This window comes from Gracilinanus agilis, chromosome 3 (genome assembly GCF_016433145.1).
Source record: "Gracilinanus agilis isolate LMUSP501 chromosome 3, AgileGrace, whole genome shotgun sequence".
NCBI lineage: Eukaryota > Metazoa > Chordata > Mammalia > Didelphimorphia > Didelphidae > Gracilinanus > Gracilinanus agilis.
The window spans coordinates 289,109,070-289,114,985 of record NC_058132.1 but is presented as its reverse complement, the minus strand read 5'-3'; the positions used below and the strand labels follow the sequence as shown (position 1 = coordinate 289,114,985).

The following is a 5,916-nucleotide window of genomic DNA, read 5'->3' as shown; positions in this document are numbered from 1 at the left end:
TAATGTACCTGTAATCCATCACAATTCAGCACAGATTTAATAATTGTTTACTGTGCCCCTGCAGAATGTAATCTTCTTGAAGGAAAAGCTATCTTTTTAATTTTTGTATCCCAGGTAAAGTCATTAGAGTCTTTTGGACAGAATATGCAATTTAATTTTTGTTTCATTGAATGAAATCATTACTTGACATTTATAAGGGAAATAAACATATGTTAGATATTCATGAGACCAAGAGATTCTTCTTGTTCTACCATCAAATTGCTATATACCTTTACACTATTCTTTTAACCATTTCTTCACTTAATAAAGAGATAATAAAATATAATATAATGTAACATAATATAATATAGACCTTTAAGTTTTTCAAAGTTTGTTTCACATGTTCTCATTTGATCCTCACAACTCTATAAGGTAATTGCTATTTTTTATTCTGATTGTAACTGATTAGGAAACAGCCTGAAAAAGGTTAAGTTGCTTGCCCAAGATCATATATCTACTGTGCATGACAGGATTTGAACTCAACATGTCTGGACTCCAAGTGTAATGCTCTATTCACTATGTCAAGCTAAAAAGTCAATAACAGGATAAACCTGAGTTATATAAAAGAAATAGAAGCACACTGGAAACTTAAAAATACAACGTCGTAAGACCAAATATGCAGGAAGAATTGTTTTGGGGAACTGAAGGAAGACATTTCCAGGCATCATGTCTTTGCACACAGAAGAAAACATTTATAAATGAGTTTATTCTGTTATTCTCCTCATGATCCATATAATAAGGAGAAAAAAGTGTTCTAACTAAACAACATGCCTAGAGTTTAGAGTTAAACTCTCTCTAAATCCTAAGACATGTTTCACTGTATTCTTCCTGAAACGTTTCAGGTAAGGGTCTCATTATTATCATTATTATTAAGGTTACAGAGGAAGGGAAAAGTAGTTTATCAATTTCATCTGAAGAATCAAGAGACTACTCAAAAGTCCGGAATAGAAACAGTTAATTTCCCTTCTCCCTTCCACCCCATCTCTGTCTTTGTCTCTGTGTCTCTGTGTCTCTCTTTTTCTTTCTCTCTTACTCTCAATTGAGAAGGTTACTATATCTGTGGATTTACCTGAGGGGAGGCCAGGGGAGAATCAAAAACATCTTGTCTTTTCAATCAGAATCAAAACCCATGGAAATCACCCTGGATGCCCATAGGAGTTAGACTAAGAAAACTGTCAGAATTAAATTTCAGGTTGAATTAAACCCTCTAGGTACTGCTCTGTAGACTTAAATTAAGGGTTTAATTCTTTATTCAGTGCCGTAAATCATAGCTGGCCATAGAGTGGTATTCTTAGTCACAGTACCCCCCATTTCCCATAATCACCCTGAAGCAAAACACATAACCCAAGTTGATCATAAAAACCTGACAGGTTTTTGCAATAAAAATGTGACCTTTTCTGTAAAAGAAAATCTCATTTTTTATGACATCTGCTCCACCATTCTCTTAATGGGCAACTATATACCACTTGATAAATGAGGGTAACATAAACATTATATCTTACTGAAGACACCTTCATTATTAATAATCATTGCTAGATTTACTATTTAGGTAAAATAGGGACAATAACATCTTTTCACTCTATGGAAAGTTATCATCATTTCTCCAAAAAGAAAGGAAATGGCATTTTTCAAAGAAAATAATTATTTATAGCAGTAATAACATTTGGTTCCACTGTGCTCACGCATTTAAAAATATGTATCGGTTTTCATGTTGAAATATTCATGTATTTAGCATGAGGTAAAGCTAAATTCTATAGTGCTATTTTCCAATGGGCCTTTGATAGAAAATAATACTATAAATGAGAAAATATCATAAGTGAAAACTCCTCTAGCAGTAGTTTTTTTCTTTTGCTTTCCTCTAATGTTTTATCAGATATTAAGATATGAATTAAAATCATGTAAGAAGTCCTAAATCAAAAGATGGCGAAAATATAAGACGTTATGGGAAAAATATGCAATACCTAGCTTTTACACACACACCCTTCACTAATGAACATGAAGAAATAAAATAAGAATTGCTTATAGACCTTATAACAGGAGAATGTGAGCTATGAAAAGAACAATCAAATTCAGGAAGGCCTGGATACTATTAACCTACATCCTGAAGTCCTGTCCAAATCCAGCCCAATTCAAAGCATTTATTTGCTATTCATATTCATGAAATGAAAAGAAAATGTTCATCAGAATGAGGATGATGCTAAGGACATAGTAAGTCAACATTTATGTATTATTCTGAGGTTTGCAAATTACCTTACAAATAATAATAGTGATAACTATGTGGAAGTCATTATGTATGCTAAGTGTTTTAAAATTATTATTTCATTTGTTCCTCATAATAACTTCGGGAGATAGGTCTTGTTATTATTCTCATTTTACAGATGAAAAACAGAGTTTAAGTGGATTTCCAAGGGTCATATAGCCAGTAAGTATCTGAGGTCAGATTTGAATTCAAGTTTTCTTGACTCAAGGCACAGTGATGTTTCCATGGTGCCACTTAATGAAAATACTATCTTATTCGATAACCACAATAACCCTGAGATGTAGGTGCTATTATTATCCTCTAAATTATAATTCACCAAACTGGCAGGCAGAATAAGACAGAGACTAAATGATGTAATAAGGTCACATTTGAACTTAGGACTCTCACTCCAAATCCAGCTCTCAATGTTTTGCCTGGAGACAGAATGAAAGCTCTAATATAATTAGGAATAGTATATACATTAACCTAGAAGGAGTCAATAGAAATACTAATTAAAATTCATATAAAATGTAATGCCTTGTCACTTTATGCAGTGATAGAAATCTTGATATATTATAGCTATTATTAAACTTTTTGGCCTCAAATCCCTTTATTCTATTTAAGAATACTGAGGAGTTCTTCAAAGGAGCTTTGTTTGTGTGGGTTATATGTGTACAAATTTACCATGTCAGAAATTAAAATATGCTTTATATGAAAGGAACTGATGCAAAGTGAAGTAAGCAGAACCAGAAGAGCATTGTACATGATGACAGCAACATTTTTTGATGAACAACTGTAAATGACCTAATTATTCTCAGCAATGTAATGCTCTGAGATAATCCCAGAGTCTTACAATGAAAAATGCTATCTGCCCTTGACAAAAGAATTGATGGTGTCTGAATGCCGAGTGAAACGTGTTATAGTTTACTTTATTTTTAAAAATTCACGATTACTTCCACAAAATGGCTAATACAGAAAAATATTTAACATGACTGCATGTGTAACAATCTAAATCAAATTGTTTATCAACTCAGGAAAGGGGGAGGAAGAAGAAGATTGGGGTGGGATAGAGGAAGAGAATTTGAATTTGAAAATCAAAATTTTTAAAAAGTAAAAATTGTTCTTACATGTAATTGAGGAAAATACAATATTATTTTTTTAAAAATCAAAATGTCTTGGCATTGTTATGAAATAAATTGGATTTGATGGACTCCATTGAAAGAGTATCAGGAACTCCCATTGATCACTAGATGACATTTTAAAAACTGCTGGTTTAGTGGAGTGCTGAGTCCTGCTCTGGAATTTAAGAAGACTTGGGATTGAATCCTGCTATCTATAATCAGATAATTGCTAGCAACATTGTCTCTATCTTCTCTTTCTCAGAAAGAGAGGGGGATGGGGGACAGGGAATGGGTTGACACTGAATTTGTATTGTACTGACTGCTAGGTCCTCCCCAGGAATAATCAGAGTCTAGGAGGTGTCTATTCCCCTATGCCTACCTATGGTTTGATGGATTCCTACAGTTCTTCCTTAAGCCTTCTCCATCCCTTATTAATTCAAGAGAATATTTTCTGGTCATCGACATCCACTATGAAAAATCTGTCAGCTGGAGTATCTGAGAATAGAGCTGAGCCACTCTCAGCCAAAATGGGTTGATTTCCTCTCACATTTTTGCCCCTACGAGTACAAAGTGATTTTCTGCTAAGTTCCTCTTAAAACTCCATTCTTCCAATAGAGCAAATTTGGGGGAGGGGTAGAATCAGGCACAAGAGAGAGAAATTAACTTCCCTATAATCACAAAAGTAAAGGTTTGGGTTATTAAATACAAGCATCCCTGACTGTACTTTTGCCCTCAGGGTTTACCCATCCCTAATGCTACATCCTCTCCTGCCCTATACCTAGGCTTTAATGTGGGGATCTCTACTCTGTCTAGATCTTGATGTTGGTACATGATCTGTAGGATGTCATCCAGTGCAGAAGGCCCCAGGTCCACATAGAAGAAAAAGAGGTAGCTGACTTGGGAGAGGAATGGTTCCTTGCTCAGGCATGAAGTCTTCCTCGGGATCCTTGGTTCTCCAGATCTCCAAATCCTCATTCTCTTGAGGTAACTCAGGTCAAGGAAGACTCAAGATGTGCATGGGGTAGGGTAGGTTGGACTTGAGTTGAGGGCAGAATGAGGGCCTTGGATCCACCAATTCCTGGGAGGAAAATAGCATTCTTGAGCAGAAGGGAATGCCCATCAAAGACCCCAGGGTCTCCCAATAAAAGACCATAATGGTCTTGGTAAATTTGAAGGGAATGTTTAAAGTAACATTTTTTCCTCCTCCTCAGGCTTCTCAACCGTTGTACCTGGTAGCAAGTGGAACATGCCCTATAGAAAGGAGATGTCACCAAACACTTTTCACAAACCACTGCTGCCAAAGTGGAGGTGTGAAAAAGTTTCCCAGAAGTCATGTCCAATGACAGCTGGTCACTCAGCTTCCCCTTCTTCCCTTTGCAGCTGTCCTGCTTCAGGTAGATGGGAACATTGGTGGACATATCACCATATATCCATGAAGGGTGCAGTAGAGAAAGGCCTGAAAGTGGATCCTCTTAGGCCTCCTCACCCCTTTTATATCCCCTAATGGAAGCAAGACCCAAAAGGCAAAAGGGCTATCATAAACTAAAGTTGGCCAAGAGGTCACCAAGATGAAGTAGAAATTTTTTAAAAAGAAATTGTTTTTTTAAAGAGCCCAGGGTGAAAGAAGCAGATCATGGTCTTTTCTAGCTGGTATTAGAAGGCTGCTCTCCTTGCCTGGTTCCCTTAGTGGGCTGTTTCTCTTGGAACTACAGAGGTGAGAATAGTCAATCTCAAAGTACTTGCAGAAGATCTGGGCAGTTGGGGTCTGAGTTTGGATTTGGATCCATGACAAAATGTGTGGAGGCACCAGTAGAGACTCACAACAGCTTCATCTGGACAAGTTTCTTAGTCACTTTCAGCCTCTGTTTCCTCATTTGTGAAAAGAAAGTTAATAATTGCATGTTCTATATAGGGTTCTTGGTTGGATTACATAGGAATATATGTAAAGCTCTATGCGAAAAAATTTATAGGAATTTTAGCTATCATCATAATTATAATCAAGTGTGGAATTAAATGGTCTTAAATACATTTGTACTAAGAAAAATATATGAGGTCAGATATTCATAGCTGGAGATTATTAAGAAGCCAAAAGTTTCCCTTGTTGAAAAGGGCATAGTTTGGGTTCTCACATCTTTAAATTTAAAAGTCTGCTCTCAGCACATACATTCACACACACTGCTAAGTGTATCCAAATCTACATATGAGAGAGAGAAACTGAAAGGATAGTATAAACACCACTAGAAAAAATGTAAAATAGTAATTATGAATAGATTATTATTAATATTTTATTAGTTATATGCTTATCATTACTAATTATTGTTAAAAATTACTAATTAGCAATAATGTGATTTTATGACCAAGCAGAGAATAACTTTATATTTCCCTATTTTTTTGTGTCTGCTTAAGATCTTGTAAAAATATATGTGAATTTATGTATATGTGCATGTATATATAAGTACGCATGTACACATATACATATATATATATATATATATATATATATATATATATAGAGAG

The 5,916-nt window shown here is 35.1% G+C and overlaps 1 pseudogene; it reads right to left on the bottom strand.

Annotated features, from left to right (window-relative positions):
• Window positions 1–4,131: 4,131 nt before the first annotated feature.
• On the bottom strand, window positions 4,132–4,817 carry LOC123239131 (annotated as a pseudogene).
• Between the last annotated feature and the right edge of the window lie 1,099 nt (window positions 4,818–5,916).